The sequence below is a fragment of the Atractosteus spatula genome, unplaced genomic scaffold, assembly GCF_055471065.1.
Source record: "Atractosteus spatula isolate fAtrSpa1 unplaced genomic scaffold, fAtrSpa1.hap1 Scaffold_68, whole genome shotgun sequence".
Lineage (NCBI taxonomy): Eukaryota > Metazoa > Chordata > Actinopteri > Semionotiformes > Lepisosteidae > Atractosteus > Atractosteus spatula.
Window position 1 is genome coordinate 100,298 of NW_028296899.1, and position 22,703 is coordinate 123,000.

At 46.7% G+C, this 22,703-nt stretch overlaps 3 non-coding genes across 3 annotated transcripts; 2 read left to right on the top strand and 1 right to left on the bottom strand.

The window, feature by feature from the left end:
- Window positions 1–4,610: 4,610 nt before the first annotated feature.
- Window positions 4,611–4,684, top strand: trnai-aau (transfer RNA isoleucine (anticodon AAU)). Its single transcript has one exon. It is a non-coding gene; the product is annotated as a tRNA-Ile (tRNA).
- A 2,611-nt stretch (window positions 4,685–7,295) lies between these two features.
- Window positions 7,296–7,377, top strand: trnas-cga (transfer RNA serine (anticodon CGA)). Its single transcript has one exon. It is a non-coding gene; the product is annotated as a tRNA-Ser (tRNA).
- A 934-nt stretch (window positions 7,378–8,311) lies between these two features.
- trnar-acg (transfer RNA arginine (anticodon ACG)) lies at window positions 8,312–8,384 on the bottom strand. Its single transcript has one exon. It is a non-coding gene; the product is annotated as a tRNA-Arg (tRNA).
- Between the last annotated feature and the right edge of the window lie 14,319 nt (window positions 8,385–22,703).

A 22,703-nucleotide genomic window follows, 5' to 3' on the forward strand; every position in this document is an offset into this window, starting at 1 on the left:
CGGATTTAATAACGCAATAAAAACGCTATAAAATAATGTGACACAGTACAGCACAGTACAATAATACTGACCATGACTTTAGAAGCATAAATTACCTTACACTCAATTTAAACACAAGCTGTCTTTCTGTATGAACCTCTAAGCTGGTTCATACAGAAAATGTAGAAATGCATTAGCCTGATTATGATTAAAAACACATAATTAAACACGCGTTTGCGATTTAAATCAGAACACGATTAAAATCAATATAAATGTTTATATTGTAACGCATACTGTCCAGCCTCCATTTCTCTATAAAAATTTACTGTTGCACACACACACACACAATAGAAGCAGGAACCGCTGTCAGAAGGGAAGATATGTTCAAAATATCGCAAATATCGATCATGTTGCGATATTTTGAAATATAAAAGTCAACTGATTGTCCATAATATCGCTTACCTATTTTTTCGAAGAAATGTTTGTTAAAATAAAAGTCCAGCACCAGCTGGATTTGAACACACAACCTGCCAGTTGGTAGTCACGCACCTAGACCAGTAGGCTACAAGAGAGCTCGCATGATCAGGCAGGCGAAACAGCCCTACACAGCCCTGCCGCAGTACACGGATGTAATCATACCGTTATTAAATTCTTGAGATACGCGATTCCATATTATATTCCCTTTTAATCAAATTCTAAAAGTATGCTTGTTGACTCCGGTATCACGTTAGTTAAAGACTTGAAGCTTACAATGTTTAGGGAGAAATGAAATACCGGTGTGTATTTTTCCTTGTGATATTTTAAGCTCTAGTTGAATGATAGGTGTCGCATTTTAAATCATTTTCGTAGCTAGAAATTATGAAACGCCCTGTTAAAAGCAAGGAAGTTTTTATGCCCGTTGAAGTAAAACAAAATGCCTGACAAAGTATGGCTTGGACAGATTCCAAGTGCTTGTACAAATGTGCTAAAGAAATTATACTTTGAGTATACAGCTTGTCCAAAGTCATCCATTATTAATACTATTAGTAATATCTTCAGTAAAGGCTTTGATATTTCTGATAAAGGTAGGTTGTGTACTTTTGTCCAACTGAGCAATCTTGCTTTCATAAAATATACCAACATTTTAATGACTGATGATTAACATGCTGTAATACACAGTTCAAAATTAAAGGCTCAAATGCTGTACATGAGAGGTTAAGCTCCCCCTGGCGGTTTTACAAGGCGACGCCGGATAGTTAACCACGTGACACCACGTTAACTGCGTCATACCGCGTGATACTGTGACACGCCCACCGGGGTATGCCGCGAAATACCTCACGCATTTTGAATGGCTGCATCTGTACTATTCAGAAATACAATCGAAAATAGTTTTGTGGTGTTTGTATGGATGAAACGTTTCTAAAATGTATAACGTAACAAAATTAAAGACGATTAAAATCTGTAATCTTTCCACTTGTAATGTCATTAGACAGAACAACACGTTTCTGGTTTGTTTTAATTAGTATTAGTTAGTAGTTAGTAGTTTTAATTTAATTAGTATTACAATTCGCACTGATTCCCTTGCGAAGATATGGACTTAAGAATATTCGTGCCTGGTCAAAAAATGGCATTAAGCACTTAAAATTAATATGGTTAATAATAGTAAACTGTAACATGCTGTAACAAGATCGGTTAAACTGCGAAGAAAATGCTTTCAGAGAAAATGTTTCAGGTGTGAAGAACATAGATCTCCAATGCAATTTCAACCATACCTGTTTCCACACACCCTGCCCCCACTACCATTAGAATATACACAAAGCACTGAAATCTTTCGAGCTAATGATCAGGTGACCCGAGAGAGAGCGAGAGAAACACCAAGGGGTGCGGAACCAGGGAACTATTTACATGGAAAACGGGCGATCTCCCCAGACTGTCGCCCGTTTCACTGTTACCTGGATACCTCTTTATTTAGAACTCACTAATGCTGATTTTTAGTTTCGAAGGATTCAAGTAGGGTTTTAGATGAAAGGCAGCGACCTTAATCAAGCCCAAATCATAATTGAACCCATTCAGAGCCTACATTACATTTTAGCGTTTCATTCTGAGCAGAAGACCCTCACACCTGAAGAAGGCTTGCGTTTTCTCTCTTCTCTTTTAAGCATGTGTACAATGTGTAATACAATTACAATGTGTAATTACAATGCGAATCGTATGAGGGTGGGGGGGAGGTGTCTTTCGCTGGAAATCTCGCCTGCTTCTACTTTACGAGTACAACCCCCTCTCTGCCGGAGTGCTGGCTGTGACGAATTAAACCGGTTTCACAGGTTTCAATCACAGACCATGTGACATGGGAGTCAGGAAACTAACACACAGCGCCACCGGATTTGATAACACTATAAAAACGCTATAAAATAATGTGACTAGGCACAGAACAAGTTTACAGCACAGTACAATAATAAATGCTGACCATGACTTTAGAAGCATAAATTGCCTTACACTCAATTTAAACACAAGCTGTCTTTAGCCCTCTAAGCTGGTTCATACAGAAATGTAGAGATCCAGGCTCAGAACACACAGCTTCATTAGCGAATACATATGCAGGACAACTAGAGAAGACGTTTTACAGAGGATGGATTTTTAGAAACATCCCATCAGTGACATCACTGAAGTCAACTCCTAGGTACTGTAACTGTCGTGTGGATAGTTTCACAAGAATCAGACAAAGGTTTAAGCATCGCTTGTTCTAGATAAAACTGCAAAAAAAACAACAACAACCCATAATGTACTTCTTTGCGGCTCTGTTTGCCCAAATCATATATTCACAACGTGAAATCTAGAAAATAATATTACGTAACCAAAATCCGCAATATGGAAACAGAACCTGTGTAATTGTTGATAGATGATGTACTCGTAACATTTTTTCAAGACGAACTACAACATTTAAAAAATGACTTGTATGTACTTGATATCTCTAATCAATCCACGGGTCCCAGCACAAAACGAAACTAAAACGCATACCGTTTCGCGCTTCTTATTAGTTGCTCAAAAGTAATTTGACCGTATGAAATGCATAATATAAACCTAGAAACATATACGTGAGCAGTACTTAAGCACTGTAGTATCGGTGTTAAGACATACCTCTCAAATACTGTAAATCAAGTTAAAAATATCTCAAGACCGATTCTGGTCATAATGAAACCATGTTTCGTGTATGTTTTCTTTAAAGTACCGAGACCAGCCATATACTCTATGTTTATGTTCCAAAATTAATATCGTTTATGGCCTTCACACGCGTTGCAGTATGCTCCTATTCTTTTTATGCTCAGCTACTAAGATTTCCCTTCAGTGGTAAAATCAGATATGAATATTCAATACTTAAACGGGCACAGTTAAGACATTAAATATACATATACATACTGTATACAGTACAGTTTTCATACGGTAATATGTTTATGTTCCTAAATCAATCTCTTTTATGAGCATGTGAAAGGCATGGTGAATCGATTCTCAAAAATTACTGTACTTTGCATGATTGGAAACAAATGCGTGATTGCGAAATGCTGTGGTGTTACTTTTACAAAGACGGTCAATGAAAAAAAGAATGTTGACCAGGGCAATACTTTGAGTTTACACTTACAGCTTGTCCAAGGTCATTCATTATTAATACTATTAGTAATATCTTCGTTAAAGACTTTGATGGCCACAGCTCAAACATGAGAGGTTGAGCTTTATTAGCTCCACCTTGCGGAAATTCCGGATACTATTATTTTGCTTGTCGTATTATAGGAGAATTTACGGTAACTCGCGGTATTTACCGGTAGCTTGCGGTAGACTGCGTACAGCGTACCGCAAAATAACGCGGTATCGCCCGCGCATTTTGAATGGCTGCATCTGTAGGCTGCCAAAAGTCTCCGAAACCAAATTTTGATAGCAGAAAATTCTCACTCGTCCAGAAGTTCCCTTGGGACCCAACATCCAGCACAGAGTGGTAAAAACGCGTCTTTTTTGGAGCCCCTTTCAGCGTGAATTGGTGGTTCAGTGGTAGAATTCTTGCCAGCCACGCGGGAGGCCCGGGTTCAACTCCCGGCCAATCCAGTGGCTTTTGCAGCGAGCGGCTCCATCACTTGCATCCCCTTTCAACTCGCAACTGAAAACCCACTAAAGCTTAGAAGGTGTGAGCCAGGTCAGTACCCGGATGAGGGTGACCTACAGGGAAAAGCAAAGCTTACAGCTGGAAGCGGTGTTAATGGAGCCAGCTGTGGGGTGCTCACCCTGAGGTCTGTGCGGGTCCCAATGCCCCAGTATAGTGACGGAGACGCTGTGTGGTAAAAGGCGCCGTCTTTTGGATGAGATGTAAAACCGAGGTCATAGCTCTCTGTGGTCATTAAAAGTGACCACCAAAACCTTTGACAAAAGCTCTTGGTAATTGATGGTCTTCAATAATGCTTCTCCTTTAGGTACATTTGAAATCAGCTAAAAAATGCTGTGAAATGGGGGGGCACTTCAGGCCAGTTTAGGATTTGGGTTACAAGAACCATTAAACAGCACGAGAAAGCCCGTACACTGAATCGCAGGGCTTTCTATTCAAAGAAGGACAAAAGAAACTTCCCTGAATTCCATTTTTTGCAGCACAGAGAGGACAGCGGGCACGAGGCCTGTTAGCTCAGTTGGTTAGAGCGTGGTGCTAATAACGCCAAGGACGCGGGTTCGATCCCCGTTCGGGCCAGGTAGTCTCCTCCTCTCTTGCCAAAACCCGTTGCTTTCTTGCTGTGGTGAGATTGGTGGTAATTCAAAGACGCCACATACTGCCGACAGACGAGAGTGTTGTGGGAGACGAGAGAAGTGATGGAAGATTGAAGAGTGTCCTAGGTGGAGCCAAGATAAAGTGTCACAATTGCATAGGGGAGAATTTCAAATGTTTAAGATGGTAAAAATAACCGGAAGTGATCCCCCAGTCCGGCACAGTCTGATGTACTTCTGTCATATAAAGTGAAACTAGATGTCGAACTGGAGCCTCACTTATGTAAATTTGCAATATTTGCATAAGTGAGGCACCAGTTATACATCTAGTTTCACTTTAAATGACAAAACTGAAGAGACTTAAAAGAGCTGGAGAGGATTTCTTACAACTTTTGAGCCGGCACAGTTTTCGAAAACGTTTTCTTCACGCTGCACTATACAACACAGACAGCCAAGAGTCTCCAAAACAAAGCGAATTGACAGATAGGAGAAAAGTCCCACTCGTCCTAAAGTTCCCAAAATCCAGCACTGAGCGTAAACAAAGTGTTCAAGTAGCGTGGAGTTACTTGAACCCCTAATCCTAGCTGGAGTTTGAGCGTCTGGTTCAGAGTTTGCTCAAGAGTTTACCTTTCACAGATGCGCAAAGATGAATGTTGAGTGTACACGCTTCAAGGCGCCTTACAGTGCAGGGAGTGATTAGAGACGATTCGTGACGTGTGCTCGTTCCCATATACCGTACGCCCCGGGTTGCAGTGCTAGGATGACGTCCAATACCGCTTCGGCACGTAGCGGCATTATATTCAAGTGCAGGACATGAGGGTTTTATTTTGTTCGTTTTGTTCTGCTCTGCTTTGCTTTGTTTTGCTTTCCATGGCGTTTGTAAGAGCGTCAATAAAAAGGCGATTCCTGCGTCTAACACGAATGTAAGAGCTATTTCAAGTGCGGCTTCTAAAATGCTTGTAGACATTTGTCTGTTGTTGATTGTTTTTTTGTGTCTAACAAAGTGCCATTTTCCTGTCCGGACGGGGAGACTTTATCATTTCCACATGAAGCAACCCTTAATTCCTCGGAGGCGTGTCTGTCTGCAAGGTTTGTATTTTGGAAAGGTTTTTTTTTTTAACGGAGACGATTTTGAAAAAGATTTACGCCGGCGTCTCGCGATCCATGTGAGATTGTAGCAAGAATGCAGCAATAGCAGCGTTTGCTGTAGTCGTGGCTGAGTTGTTAAGGCGATGGACTACTGATACATTGTGTTCTGCATGCATGGGTTCAAATCACACACTTGTCGCTCTCCATGTCTGACACGTGTGGTACTAGAGCAGTACGTTTTCCAGCGGTGGCTGAACATGGTATAGTAGGCTAACGTTGGTATCAAGCAGTGACAATAACAGTGGTTAAGTGCCGCTACTGCCAAGTGACTCTGGGTTGAGACTGTGTTTCCATTTACTTGCAACGCAAATGGAGAAAGAGATTTTTGACAGTCTCTCGAGAGACTGCGCTAGGTGTTTAGAGATAGACTTTGTCAGTTCCCCCTGGAATCATGGCCTCTCAAATAGTTTGTGATTCCTCTAGACGTTTATACAGTAGAAGCATGGTTCGTGGCTTAAATTCAAGCTGACCAAGACTTAGGAAACGAGTTAGAGGTCTGATGCAGAACTGCGAATTCAGTGAACGGGAACACTACAGTACATTGCACTGCATGTGTGAGGAAAGCTGCCCACTTCAGTCCCTTGTCGACCGAACAGAGGACTGTAAAGGATACCACCAAGAAACTTTAGGATGCTGGTTGGAATTCAGCTCCAAAGAAGCCCCTTTGGATGTTATGTCATCAAAAAGTAAGAACAACGAATCTCCCTTTGATCAAAAGCGCAACAAAACTGTTTTCTGTGGAGCAGGTTTCAGACCCGTAGACCTGTTTTATTTTTAGGGCAGGGCGCATTCCCAAACGCGAATCTCCTGTTTTAGAAATGCTTTGGGCGGCGTGAAGTGAAAATAAGAAATTAACTCCAGATGCACATGGAAGCAATCAAGTGTTTCATCCGAGCTGTTTCAAAGACTGCTCAAGAGCTTTCCTTTCACAGAGGCGCAACGATTAATGATGGCGGTGCACCCTTCAATGCGCCTTACAACTCTAGGGAGTGATTGAGACGATTCGTAGTGTGTGCTCGTTTCCCTATATTCCCCGTGCTGCAGTGGTAGGATGACGTACGTTACTGCTTCGACACGTAACGGCATTATATTCAACTGCAGGAGCTGAGGGCTTTCGTAAGCGCGTAAACCAAAGGCAATTCCTGCGTCTAACACTAATTTAAATGCTTTTCAAAGTGCAGTGTGGTGCAGCTTGTAAAATCCTTGTCCACATTTGTGGTTTGTTGATGTTTTTTCTGTCTGCCAAAGTTGCATTTTGACATCAGGACGGGGAGACTTTATCCTTTGAACGTGAAGCCACCCTTAAACCCTCGGAGGCGTGTCTGTCTGCCGGCACGTATTTTGTCAAAGGTATTTTTTTTTAACGGGGAGCGACTCTGAAAAGGTTTCCCCAGCCACCTCGCACTCGTGTTAGATTATAGGAGGAATGCAGCAGTGGCGAGCTCGCCGTAGTCGTGGCCGAGTGTTTAAGGCGATGGACTCGAAATCTGGTGGGGACTCCCCGCGCAGGTTCAAATCCTGTCGTCTACGGCGGCTGCCGCACGTTGTAGTGTGCCTGCGTGGCAGAGGCGAAGTGCCGCTTCTCCTTTTCTGGTACTATAAAAACGCTAAATCGCTTGGACCCGCTGCCATGGAAATCAATTCTTCAGATAACCACACATTTTGCGTTCGCACGTCTGGTGCTCTACTTATGCCTTTGAAAATCGGATCAATAAAGCTCAAAGAACCGACAAGATAGGTGCTCGTAAAGCACGCAGTAAAGAATTCTTATCAGCGAGGGTTTCAGTGGGTTAACTGAGGAGAAGGCGTGATCGCTAATTGTTGAGTTTTTATTTGGTGTTAGAAACACTCTTACTGTGCATGAAGTGCAACAAATGTAGCCACAGAAATTGCATCGTGCTTTCATTTATGCTATTGCAGACACCAACGTTGCCTAGATAGAAAACCGAAAAAGCCGTGGGTTTGCTTGCCAGTCTGAAGGATCTCTCTTCGAATCTCTATCATTTGTCAATGGAAGTAAAAGGCGCTGCAATCTGATACGTTCACATTCAAACCCTCAGCTGTTGTTCGACTTTATTTCTTGACTAATTACAACTGAGTGTCGCATGAGCAGTTACGTAAACTTGTCTGCTATATTTGAACACAAATGCCGTTCTTCAATTAAAACTAACAGTACATTGTCAGGGACATTCAGTTATATACAAACAAGAGACAGACAAGAGAATATTTCTACCTTTCATGTGGACTACGTGTTGACTTACTGATCGGAATAATTGAAATGTTCGGGTTCATAGCCGATGCAGTGCGTGCTAATTAGAACAGCAACGCTGGGCTCTCAGCACCGTACTGAGCCCAGGTGCAGTTCATTTACATGAAGGAAATCTCGTACTGGGTACGATTACACCCACATACAGTAAGTAGCACAGGCTACTTAGGGAGTAGCCTGATGCGTTTAAAAGTGACCCGAGCCAGGCAGGAGTCGAACCTACAATCTCCTGATCCGTAGTCAGACGCGTTATCCATTGCGCCACTGGCCCTGGTGTCACACTGCACGACTGCAACCCACTGAGCTCAGCACTGCAACTAGTAAAACATTACCCCCGGTCCATTCTTTTCCAAAAGTGAGAAACACCTGTTTTCTACATTGTGTCTGTTTAAAACCATATCTCTTTAAACCAAACCAAGAGTTTGTCCTTTGCACTGATATTCTGATTCATTTCGATTTCAAAGAAAAAAAAAACACTTTCTTCCAAAGCATCATAAAATTGTCCCTTCTTCCAGACTCTACTTCTCTCTTGTAGTAGTACAGCAGACCTTTCCAGGTGAGCAGATCACAGAGTCCGAAATGAGCTTCCTCCATCCAGCAAAGTACCTGAACATGACTCTGTCATCAAAAAAGCACCCCTGTAGTAAAGCAATTAAATCCGAAATCAAGAGGGCAATTGCCTACTGAAGTTCAAGAAGTCATCAATTTTAACCTAGCAACACATTAAAGGCTGCATCTATACAAGTACGATTCTAGAAATGCTCACCAGATTACGTTTTAAGAAGGAACTGCGGCTCAGGTTCCGCCGAGATCTAAACTCGGATGGCAGGATTCAGAGTCCAGAGTTTGGACGGGTGGCGCACAGAGGGTCCATATACTGTAGATCCCTCAGTGATCTTCCGCGTGTTCAAACCGCCAGCGTGTGACTCCCCTGTCCCCGTGACCTCATTGCTCTGCTCTCGCCTGTGTGCAACCGAGCCTGACTCACGGTAAAGTGGAAAAAAAATGCCCTCAACGTGTGATTTACTCTGGAGCGAGGACAGATGTCACCTTCTTATCATTGAACAGGATGTATGTGATGTGGCGACTAGGTTCAATTTTTTATCCTCTTTAAAAGATTAAGGACTGGGTGAGCCTGATTTACCACCCTTTCAGCTAAGAACCCGACGTGCGGACCGTTTAAGCTGCGTAGACTCGGTCGTTTAACTCTTCTCCATTAGCAGGGTTAAGGTTAAAGAAAAAACATTGCTGACTTCTTTTTTGTTTTCCAGCCGCGAGCGCTGATTAGCAAGGTTTGCATTTCATGTTTTGCAAGTTGCATTCTAAGAAAAACAAGTCGTTCAAGACAGGAAATGAATACTTGCATTTAATTAAGTCTAGCCGTAGGCGGTTGTCCATAATGACCAGTCCTGTTCGAGAAGACAGACCAAAAAAAAGGAACCGCTGGGATTCGGACCCGGGATCTCCTGTTTACTAAGCAGGCGCTTTAACCAACTAAGCCACAGCGCGCCAGGAGCTCTGTCCTTTTGCAGCCACTTGGGCACACAACTCAGACACATCTGCATTCGCTGTGCGCTCCGCCTGCTCGCTGAGCAAGTTGCCACCTTTACATACAATAGCAACATCGACACCAAGAGAAAGGATGACAAATGGCTTTTAACTGGAACTTTTCATGTCCAAGGAGCTCAATGTGCTTTCCGTGTACAACAGGGCCACTGAACTCCACACCGGCCACTGAAGCACAGCAGTGGCTTGCTGGCTTGACATCTCCCAAGGAAGATGTTGAAATTGCATGTGGAACAGGAAAATGACCCTCGAGTACGAGGGAAAAAAAATAAAAAAGAAAATCTGGAGCGCGCCAACTCATGTCCGGACAGCCTGGTTTGAACAAAGTGTTCAAGTAGCATGGGAATGCGACCCCTAATCCTAGCTGGAGTTTGAGCGTCTGGTTCAGAGTTTGCTCAAGAGTTTACCTTTCACAGATGCGCAAAGATGAATGTTGAGGGTGCACGCTTCAAGGCGCCTTACAGTGCAGGGAGTGATTAGAGACGATTCGTGACGTGTGCTCGTTCCCATATACCGTACGCCCCGGGTTGCAGTGCTAGGATGACGTCCAATACCGCTTCGGCACGTAACGGCATTATATTCAAGTGCAGGACGTGAGGGTTTTATTTTGTTCGTTTTGTTCTGCTCTGCTTTGCTTTATTTTGCTTTCCATGGTGTTCGTAAGAACGTCAATAAAAAGGCGATTCCTGCGTCTAACACGAATATAAGAGCTATTTCAAGTGCGGCTTCTAAAATGCTTGTAGACATTTGTCTGTTGTTGATTGTTTTTTTGTGTCTAACAAAGTGCCATTTTCCTGTCCGGACGGGGAGACTTTATCATTCCCACATGAAGCAACCCTTAAGTCCTCTGAGGCGTGTCTGTCTGCAAGGTTTGTATTTTGGAAAGGTTTTTTTTTTTTAACGGAGAACGACTTTGAAAAAGATTTCCGCCGGCGTCTCGCGATCCGTGTGTGATTGTAGCAAGAACATGGTGCGGCTTCTTAAATGCTTGTGGACATTTGTCTGTTGTTGATTGTTTCTTTGTGTCTAACAAAGTGCCATTTTCCTGTCCGGACGGGGAGGCTTTATCATTCCCACATGAAGCCACCCTTAAGTCCTCTGAGGCGTGTCTGTCTGCATGGCTTGTATTTTGGAAAGGTTTTTTTTTTAATGGAGACTGACTTTGAAAAATGTTTCCGCCGGCGCCTCGCAATCCATGTGAGATTGTAGCAAGAACGCAGCAATGGCGGCACTCGCTGTAGTCGTGTCCGAGTGGTTAAGGCAATGGACTAGAAATCCATTGGGGTCTCCCCGCGCAAGTTCGAATCCTGCCGACTACAGTGTCCTCCTCACGTCGTTGTGTGCCGGCGCAAGCAAGGAAAAGTGCCTTTTTGCTTTTCCTGGTGGTTTTAAAACGCGAGATCGCTTGTACCCGCTGCCTTGGAAAGAAATGTCTACATGTTTACTTGCACATTGTCTATTGTTTGTTTGTACATTGTCTTGATGCACTGTTTGCACTTTGTCTTGTTTTTTACACTTGTTTTACAATCGAGAGACCTTCTGTAAGTAAGAATTCCATTGTACCAGTACCGGTTACATATGGCAATAAAGTTCAAGTTCAAATGCTTCAGCGTCCGCAAACGGCATTTTGCAGCTGGAAGCAGATGGCGACGCTTTTTGCGGTCGCGTGTCTTGTGCCCCATTTCCGGCCTTTAACATCGAATCAATAAAGCTGTTAGAACCGACACCATAGGTGCTTTTCTTACAACTTTTGATCTGACTCAGTTTCGGAATGCAATTCCTGAACACTGCGAGAGACAACCTACAGATGCAGCCATTCAAAATGAGCGGTAAAAACCCGTGGTACAGTAACCAACCCGCAGGGCACCGTAGGGCACCGCGGTAAGTGATTGGCTGGCCAAAATGACCGACAGGGGCACTCGTGGTGCATTGGTTGGTAGTGAAAAGATTTAATCATCTAATGTCTTTACTGTGCACATTTCAATCCGCTTAGTTTTGAATATTTATATGGAATTTTACCACTAAAGGGAAATTTTAGTAGCTGAGCATAAAAAGAAGAGGAGCATAACGCATCTGAAGGTCATAAACGATATTAATTTAGGAACATAAACATTACTGTATGTACATAAACTGTACTGTGTATGGCTGGTCTTGATAGTGTAGTGGTTTGATGGGTTTACTGAGACAATTATCAATTGTAGCAGTAATCACGAGGTTGTTCGTTGGGGCTTTTAGAAAATCAATCGTCAGAACAACTAACAACGCACACACACGGGTTCAATACACGAGATACATTTATTAATATAAACTGTGCACCAAACATATACTAGTCTGCCTGGATACGAGCGGCAGACCTTACTGTGAGGGTTATCAATATACAAGGTATATAATCTCGAAGAGATGCAAACACAAAGAGATACACAACAGAGAATATATGTCAATATATATCGTTCGGTTACCAAATCGCTAATCAGTGTTATTACCCACTGTTACTCTAAACTCGGAAGTAAATACATTACTCATGAATTAAATTGATAACAACTTGTGTTGAGGTACAATTAAATTCTCGAGACGCAATGTAGAACATGGGGTTTACTTATCCACTGTGTTTGGATTTGGAATTTCCCGGCACGAACACCAAACCAGCTGACAGGCTCTGTTGCAGCGGTTGTCCAATGGGCGTTGTGTCGGCGTCCTCTGGCTACCGGCCAACCAGTCGAGGTGCAGCTCGGAGTAGGACGGGCGGAGGAATCTGACTGCGGCGCGCAGGGCAGTCGTTGCTCCGAGGGGATCTACCAGCAGTCCGGCTGGCTAGTAGAAAGTCTCTATGCACAGAGTGTGACCGCGAGTCCTCACAAGTCACTCTTTTGCCTGGGAAGAAGCTGGTTCGTTCCCGGTCCAGCGCTGCTTCTGAATAAGCTATTCAGGTTGTCGACGAGGGTCCAACTGTAGGCTGCCGTTGATCAAGCGGAGCATTCACGTTGGTAGAATTCTGAATACGTACGGGATCCTCGGCCTCGCGCTTAGAACAAAGTCCAAGTCCTTTTGCAGACAACAGCAGTTGTCACGTGATTGTCTCTGAGGATGCGCGAAAATGGCCAAGGAGAGCCCAGAACTGAGCTTGCGCTCCCTTTTTGATCAAGACCCAGATGTGTGCTGATTGGTTGAGAGTTTGGCGGGCATTGGAGACCCACGTGGTATTACCACGCCCTGCCAGTCCCTGATTGGTTGGTCAAGGTGAGATATAAGTCACTTACTCTTGACACTTAGAAATGCAGTCCAGATGTCCATTCGGCACTCCCTAGACAGATAGGCGCCAGTGGATGACCATTGATCATTATAGCCAGGCTTAGCTAATTGCATCCCCGTCTGGGAGCTTGCTTCTTATCAAAAGAAAAACATCTTAAATCAGCTTGCATGAATTCTTTCTCTGTGGCTGCACCACAGAGATGGAGGGTGAGATGGGGCCTCCTTTAGGAGCATACCAACGCTTAATTCTGTCTTATTAACAAGCATTGCCGCTACATATCCCCCCTTTTTGAAGGTCACGAGGTCCTGAGGCGTTGTTGCCTTCAAAACAAAAACAGAGTTAAGTGATGTTTGTTGTACCACGGTGGATTCTACCACCCAATATTCACATTACCTCTCGAGAATTTGTACAGGAAATAGTGTTGGAAAGAACGTTGCGTATACCTGCTCTCAGTTATAAGGTACCTAGGAATGAGGCATTGGGCATCATCATTAGCTCTAGACCTTAAACTTCCGGCAGTTCACTATCAGTATCGGATAGCTCTGCAGCAGGCAGACGTTTGGGAGTGGTTACCTGATTTCGGTGATAAACCATTGCTCCCTTTGTCTCATTCAAACTACCCCGCAAGGCTTTGATACAAGAGAACAGCATCCAACACATTACCCCAGCCATGATCCAGCTACCCAGCAGCAGTGTCAAGATGACCACGTTTATTGTTCCTAGCGCCCCAGAGGATCCACAACGACTGTGCTTGGGACCTACCAGTGTAGTTTTTAAGTTTGTGTCGTTAAGAACAAATTCGACTACCTGTACACCCTCAAGACTTACTGTCTCTTGGATTCTCTCATCCAAGTCAATGCCGTGTCCTCTGAAAGCGTCCACAATCTCGAGTTCCGTTTCGTATAGTTCTGACTCCAGGTGATACAGTGCTAAATCGTTGAGATGCACTATCGCTCCTTCAGGAACTTGTAGAAAAACTGTTTGGTTGGGTAGCTGCACTTCGGTAGCTGTATCATGCCTGTCATATGTTATTGTAACCGTTAACTGTGGTGTGCTGACCAGCCATTTCTTTCCCACCTGCTCAACCTGGGGTTCGTTAACCTCACTTTTGCTCGTCACTGTGGCTTTACACTTTTCAGTGGCAGCCCCCTTTCTGATACCACACAACCTCTGAGTTGTGTCCCTAAGGAATGGCTTACTTGGGCATACCCAGTGGATATCCTTGGTTGATATACACAGTTCCAGGTTTGGAACAAGATACAAATTTGGATCATCCTCCTGGTAAGCTACGAGCGGTGGGGTGGTCAACTTCACATGCATGTCCCCCCTCCAGAAGCCAACGTTCGATATAGACTTGAGTCTATAGATATCCTTGCCACTCACGATGGGAAGGTTCAACAGGAAACCTATTTCCTTGGCTTCGGGGTTGACATGTATAGGAATGGCACTGCCTAGACTGTATGCAAAATGTACCTGTAATGGCTGCACCATCTCAGAAGTGGTTGTCCTAAGTACTTCTTCTACTAAGGACAGTGGAACCAAGTAAGTTGGAATCTGTCCCATGGCTAAGCTAGTTATCGTGGCACTAAGCTCCCTAAGCAAATCCTGCATCAGCATCCTGACCTGTTGCACGTAAGCATAATCCCACTGTAACACGTCGACAATCCTGCCCACGGTGTGGAGGGTGTTATTTAACACTGCTGCATGAAGGTTTACTGCTAATATTGTGCCCTGTAAGGTTTTCCCTAGGCTTTCCAGCCGCTGCTGCTGTTGATACAGCCTGTCCTGAATTTCTGGCATTTCCTTAAGTAACCCAGACACCTGCCTTCTCAGGGTGGTCAGGGTGACAGTGTATGCAGCAAACAGACCAGCTGAAAATAGCGAGCCCACGGTGGAGGCCGCAGCAATCAGACCCCCCAAGAAACTTTTGGGGCGGCTGAGGCCTGTCATCTCCTCCTGGCTGACTGTTGCCTTCCTCAGCTGGCGGAGCATGTGTATAGTGTCTAGCTGGGCATGCCATACAGCATCCTTAGCCCACTGCCTGCCATGATGGGACACCCTACTGTTCATGTTGATGTGCTTCCGAAACACATCACTTGGGTCCAGCCGCACATACACTCGCTGAGTATATGTTCTGCAATTTGTTAACAACAATCCGGGAGCGTCCTGCAGGACTATGCCGGTAGGAGGACCGGGTTCCACAACTTCAAGGGGCTGTGTCGAAGCGATCCACAGCACTGTCAGGACCAGCCGTGGCAGTTTTAGGATTCCCATTCTGGAACACAGATGAGGCACATGGTACAGTTCCACTATAATTTTGAATATATTTTCCTAGGAGGACCTACACTACAGTACCTAACTACCTGCAGCTACAAAGGGGCACCCCCCTCTTGATCGGGTTTAGACTTTTAACCCTATTCTGTGTCCTCCGGCGCCATTTGAGGTGGGCGATACAACCGGAGGTGGTTGCGATGCACCCACTTATAGACCAGAGATTGCCTTCCTTTTTCAATCCGAATTCGATAAGCTACCGGTGATACCTTATCGACAATCTCGTGGGGTCCTGTCCAACTGGGTAAGAATTTCCGGGCCACCCCTGTGGGTTTGGCAAATTGGAAGTACAGGACCTTGTCTCCTACTTGGAGTTCCTGGTTAACTGCCTTTCGGTCATAGTATGCTTTCCTACCCTCTGCACTCCTTCCCAGATTGTTCTGGGCAAAAGCAAAGGTTGCCTGCAGATGTGCTCGCTGACACATACTGATGGGCCGTAGCAGCCCCCGTCGTGCTCAGGTCCTCCACCCCATAAAGACAGTGTAGGGGAAGAGTCATCTTCCGACCTGTCATCATCTCAAAAGGTGGGACCCCCGTAGAGCAATGGGGCGTGGCTCGGATGGCCATCAGAACCAGGGGCAGCTTAATGTCCCAGTCCCTACTGCTGGTGGAGACAAACTTTTTGAGCATACTAACCACCGTTCGGTTTGCCCTTTCTGCCTGGCCCGAGGATTGAGGGTGGTAGGAGATATGCAACTGGGCCTTGACCCCAAGCATATTCCACAGGGTTGCCATTACTGTAGCTGTGAAATGGGTTCCCCGATCCGAGTCCACGGTCAGGGGGAGTCCCCATCGACTGAACACATGGTTCACCAACAGCACTGCAGTTGTCTCTGCCGTGTCGTTGGGTGCTGGGAGGCACTCAATCCATTTTGTGAATGCACACGTAACCGTGAGGAAATATTTGTTCCCTCTGGATGACCTCACCAGCGGCCCCACCCAATCCATTTGTAGATTGGACCAGGGGAATGTCATGCCCTTTTTCTGGAGTGGTGCACGGTGCAAGGGCCGTGATGGTTGGAACTGGCTACACGTCAGACACCCCTTTACATACGCGGCGATGTCTTGGCCCATGTGAGGCCAGAATGCCACCTGCTGGATAGTGTCGTACGTGGCCTTGATTCCCCGGTGACCCCCACAGGGCTCGTCATGAGCGTGTTGGATCATGACCCCCCGATGGCAGCGGGGAACTACCCACTTTGGGACACCTTGTGCAACTGGTACACAAACCAACAACCCCTTTATAATTTTTAGGTTGTCTTTCACCTCTGCCAGCTCCTTCAGCTCTGGAGACTGGCTCAGCACCTGCTCCGAAAGAGGTTGACGCACTGGGTCAGCGATATGCTGATACATTAGCCCAATTGCTGGGTCCTGTTTCTGCATTTCCGCAAGATCGGTGTTAAAACCCTGTGACCCAAGCACTACAGATTGAGGGTCAGCTCCGACATCCTGTCTAGCCCTGCTTCGGGTGACCGCCTTGACCTCAGCCACGGTTTCTGGGGGTAGCCATTCCTGCTGGAACTGCCAGGGTTCACCCTCTAAGGCGCCAGATTTAGCCAGCCGGTCGGCCTCATCATTCCCGTCTTTGTCGGGTCTCTTCACCTGGGAGTGTCCCTTCACCTTCCTCCAGTAAACCATCATTCCAGCCTCGGTCGTGAGCTTGTCACTGGCCAGGAACAACTCTTTGTTCTTTACTTCCTTGCCCCGGGCATTTTTCATGCCGTTACCCTTCCAATACGGAAGATGGGACACGAAGCTATGTCGGGCGTAGTTCGAGTCACTACAGATGACAAATTGTTTAAGGCCATTTGTCAGGGCCTGCTGGAGGGTGATCAGCACCCCAGCTACTTCCGCATACTGACTAGTCTTTGGTCCTAGCTTATAGCGGGTCGGCCCACAGGGAGTATTGTCTTGCCAGACTACTCCTACCCCTGCTAGCACCTGCTGTTTGTGGCGAAAAGAGCAACCGTCAACATAGGCCATGGGTAAGCCCTGGCCCACGTTTTCATCGTAGTACCGGTGATTGTTCGGTAGCTCAGCAGCGGGAATTGTTTCTGGAGCTTCCATGTCAGTGTCACAGCCGTGACACACTTGGCCCAAAGCCAGGCCCTGTCCCAGGTACATTTTCTTGCTCTGTGCATAACGTACCTCTATCTCATAGCCTTGTAGGGCCATCATCCATGCCACAATCCTGCTATTTGACACCCTGCCCGCTTTGAGTCTCTGGCTATGCAGGAATGTCACAGGTTGGTGGCAGGTTTCGATGATGATCTTTTGTCCCCCTACATAACTACGGAAGTGTTCTACCGACCAGACCGTAGACAACAGGGCCTTCTCGCAGTCCAAGAACTTTTGCTCCACTGGGTTCAGGGCTCGACTGGCATACGCCACCACCCTTCGCTCTTGGTCATATTCCTGACTCAGAGCAGCCCCAAGGCAGTGCTCTGAGAACCCTGCTTCAAGGTAGAAGACCTTATTTTTGTCAGGGTAGGCCAAGCACGGCGCACTACCGAGTCTGCGCTTCAGCTCCATCACAGCCTGTTCTGAGGAAGGTCCCCACTCAAAGGGCACGTCTTTCTGCAGCAGCTTGTGGAGGGGCCTTGCTATTTCAGCGTAATCCTCAATGAACTGCCGGGAATAATTACATACTCCCAGAAAGCTGCGCAGTTCAGACAGGTTAGTGGGCGACTTCATATTCTGGATAGCTTGGACTCTGCTGGACTGTGGCTGTATGCCTTGGGCTCCAACCAATAGTCCCACGTACTCCACTTGGGTCCTACACCACTGTCCCTTAGCCAGAGACAGTTTGGCCCCTGCACGGGAGAGCTGGGTCAACACATGCCTGATCTCGGCCATGTGTTCTTCCCAGGTCTGACTCCGCATCAGAATATCGTCCACATAGACCAGGTTGCCCCTGGCGGCTGCATCACTCATGGCTTTGTGCAGAAATATGTTGAACTCCGCTGGGGAGTTGGAATACCCAAAGGGGCATCGATTCCAGGTGAACTGCCTGTTTCCAAAGGAAAAGGCCAGTTTGTACTGGTCTGTCGGTTCTACCTTAAGGGTCCAGAACCCATTGGCCACATCCACTGTGGTGAAATATTTTGCTGTTGTCACCTTGGCTAACTCCCGATCTAGGTAGATCATTGGCCATCGTGACAAAGGAACCTGTTTATTCAACTGCCGGTAGTTAATGGTCAGACGCCACTTACCATTGGGTTTCAGCACCGGCCACAGTGGGGAGTTATAAGTGGAGTTACACTCCCTTATGATCTGACGCTCTAGTAGAGCATCCAACGTCTGCTTTATGTACTCGTATGCCGTGAGGGGAATGCGATACTGCCTGACATAGGTTGGGCGGGCGCCAGGGGCCGTAGGAATGCGCACTGTGTGCAAATCCGTCACCCCGCAGTCATAGGCGTCCCGTGCAAACACTTCCTGGAAATCCTGGAAGATCTGATGCAGCTGCTGACGCTGGCTTTCCGTTTCCAGGGCATCTGCCTTACCAACCTGATCCTGTACCTGCTCTAGGAACCCCGCTTTTGACGGCATGGCGGTATCCCGGGTCGCACTCTCGGCTGAGTGGTCCGTCGGAACCCCTGCGTGTACTGTATACACAACCATCTCATCCTTATCGCTAAGGTCCACTCTGCACACCTCCTGGTTGCAGAATCCCTCTATTGGCATAATTGCAATCATCCGCCGGGGGTAGGTGTAGTACACCTGCTCGGTCCCCCCCTCCCTGGCCAAGGGACCAGGGAGCTGCCCCAGTACTGGGATGGCCAGTTCGAAATCATAGAACCCATTGTCAATTACCAGTCCCATGTCAGTGCGAGCAGGGATTTTGACATCTTGTTTTGCTATGTTTTGCACCAACAGGCAGGTGGCTCGGCCATTCCTTTCCAGTCTGGGGGTACCACAGACTGCTAGGTTCAGTCTGATAAACTGAGCTGATGGTTGGAAGAAAACCATCTCAGCATCCATCCTCTGTCCCTTCTTTAGGACAAGGCGTACCGGAAACCCTGCTGTTGACGCAGGAACGATCAGGTCCGATTCGTTTACTACCTGGCAGGCCTGAGGAATCGTCTGACCTGACCGAATGTTCTCGGGGTCGCCGCTTAGAGAGTGGGCATCTGGGTTCACCCGTGTCCACAGCACACTGTTTACTGTGTCCAGCTGGGCGCCCAGTCGAACCAACAGGTCTGCACCAATACAGACCGAATGGGTCAGCTGAGGTGCTACCTGGAATTAGTGAGCAAACTTCCTTTTTCCGATGGAGATGGAAGCTGCACAGCTTCCTTTGCTCCAAATGGACCTATGAGGTGGGGGTGCCCACCACAGACCCTGTGATTGCGTCACCAGGGTCACCTGACGGCTTCGCGACAGGTCCTCGAACAGACCTTCACTGATTATGGACTTCTCAGAGCTGAGGCTGAGAATTACATCATCAACCTGCACTTCTGCCACCTGGACCCCTCCCACCACCATGGGGTGGTAGTCCTTGTCCCCCTGAGGTACCAGGGCGCACAGAAAGGACTCCCATTCATTACCGGACAGGGAGATCCACTCTTCTTCAGGGATGAAAAAGGGGTGTGCTTTACCTGGCGGGTCAAGCAGCTGCTCGGAGCACTGCTCCTGTAGTTGGGAGACCGTGGGAGTGCTGGCCTGGGCAGGACTTCCCTGTAGTTTTGGAAAGCAAGAAGAGACATTTATTTCTCGTCCAGAGGAACCAGGAGAATCCTCCAACTCAGCTATGGTGTTCAGTGGGCACTGTGTGATCACAGCATAACCACTGAACCCCCCTTTTTGCTGTACGACAGGCTTAGGGTGCTTGACCTGAGCCCACAATTTTCCACGCTGGCAGTCCACCAGAGGCTCCAGCCTGTCAAGCAGGTCTTGGCCAATGAGTAGTGGCTCTGTTTTAAACCTAGAGATGTAAACAGGATGCACCACGTTCATTGGCCCGAACCTAAGTGCCACCCACACTCGGTGTGTGATCCTGGCATGATCCTGGGTATAGCTGGAAATATCTATCTTACACGGTTCTACCTTAAGTCTGATGCCTTTTCCTTTCGCTACTCGTTTGAGCTCGCTGAGTAGATCGGCTGACATCAAACTAATTTCAGCCCCAGTGTCAACCAGTGCTTCTCTATCTAAGACGTTTTCAAGAGAAACCTTGATATAAATACGCCTTGCTTTGCCTTTCTGGCTGAGATTCCCTAAGAATTGTTGGAAGCCTGCCTTTTCTTTGACTTCAGGGGCGGGGTCAGCGCCCAACTCAGAGTCACAGCCTTCTTCCAGGCAGGAACCCTCCCACCCAATCAGATAGACTGAGGGAGGGGTTTGGGATGGATCCCCGCCTCCTCCAGTGAGAAGGGGCGTGGTCCCACTAAGCTCATTCACGCTTCCGGCATTCAGTGCGGAAGGTTTACCCTGTCCTGATCTCTCAAGCAGGGCTTGTTCAAGCCTGGCCAGGCGGGTTGCAGTCGACTCCCTTCGTCCAGCCTTCTGATAGGCTCTGCCTGTGCCCTTGCCTTCCCCGTAGCGCTCACGGCGGCTCTGACGCTTAGTGCGGTCCTGCCTGCCTATTTTGCGCCGGGGCTTAGCGGGCTCAGGAACCGTCAACCCTGCTGGCTTTAGTGGCGAACACGGCCGTTTTAGCAGGTTTTCGCTCTGAGGAAGCAGAGATTTCAGCTCCCCAGGCTTTTTGAGCCAACCTTCTAATGTCAGCCATTTTCATCGCTTTTGCATCAGTGTGCATCACAATCATTTTCCTGATTGAGGGATGCAGATTAGCAATGAATAAACCTTTGAAATTCACGTTCTCTTCGCAACCCTCTTCATTCCGCCCTGCAAAATAAGTGCGCCTAAGCCTCTCATAATAGTCGCGAGGGGCTTCAGCTTTTTCGTGCTTAATATGGTGCGCAGCGGCCACGGCAGCTATGGGATCGATAAAAGCCGAAAATTCTCCGATCATTGCCTGACACAGCTCCTCAAAGCTATTACAGACCTCCGGTCCTTGTCTAGACATCCACTCGTGGACCGCTCGGCTAGTAGTTTTCCTTACTAACATAGCCTTTTCCTGTTCGGACGCTCCGGGCATAAACTGCAAAGTATGTCTCAGCTCATCGATGTAGGTTTCCACATTATTCCCTGACACTGACGGGTCAAACCTTTCTACATCTTTGGCTAACTGCCTCAGGGAGTGGAGGTTAATTTTTACGGTTTCTCCGCGGGCAGGGGGACGGCCGTGATCAGGAGCAGGGGGTCTATGCCTGAATTGCATCGCCCTTGCGTCTCGCGCAGGACTCGGCGATCTCCCCCATGCCGATCCGACCACAGACCCTGGCCGGGAGAAACCTCCTCCCGGCGCGCTGGGTGAGCGCTCCGGGCTGCTAGGTGGGCTGGCATGCAAGTGGGATCTAGCCTGTTTTGCTTCCAGTACGGCAGCATCTAACTCCTTTTGCCTTTCCTGGCTGAGCTCATTTAAACGCTCAATTTCTTTTTCTTTTTCTTTCAAGCTCGCTTCCAGGTCTCTCCTAGCTACCTCAGCCGCAGTTTCTCTAGCAGACAGGTCATCTAATTTACCTAAAACTTCCCTGAGTCTGTCTTCACTTTCCTCATTTTTCACTCTCTTTTCTCTGATTATATCCAACAACTCAACTCGCCCCGCCTTATATCTTTCTAGCTTTCCCTGAAGCTTTTGAAACTTTGTCAGCTCGGACAAAGACAGTTCCAGCTGTTTAGCTAGATTTAAGGTGAAACTCGATAGGACCTGAACTGCGTTCACGGACCCTCCTGTGTTAAGCTGGTTCGCTACCTTAGCTACTAAATCTACTTGCAGCTTCTCAATATCATCAAAGTTCAACTTTTCGATACCGCTCCAGTAACCAGGATTGTCGTCGCTAGAAATAGTACTTATAAGCGACTCCACTTCAGACATTTTAGCAGCCATTGTCATTACGTCAGAGAAACTTTAAGAGTATTACTTTTTTTTCTTTTACCAAAATACAGTATGGAATCTAAACACCCGAGCAGATGGATTTCCAATCAGTACACGTTACACTAAACGCTAGAAAACAGGGGGATTTCTTTACGCAGTTATCAGCACACCCGGTATTCGCGTATAGAAGCCGCGGTGCTGTGCTGAACTTGAACTCACAGCAATATCAGTTATTCTGTGCGATTGATTCTCATTTCATTCTAAACTCGCCCACCCAGGGACGCCATTAAATGTAGTGGTTTGATGGGTTTACTGAGACAATTATCAATTGTAGCAGTAATCACGAGGTTGTTCGTTGGGGCTTTTAGAAAATCAATCGTCAGAACAACTAACAACGCACACACACGGGTTCAATACACGAGATACATTTATTAATATAAACTGTGCACCAAACATATACTAGTCTGCCTGGATACGAGCGGCAGACCTTACTGTGAGGG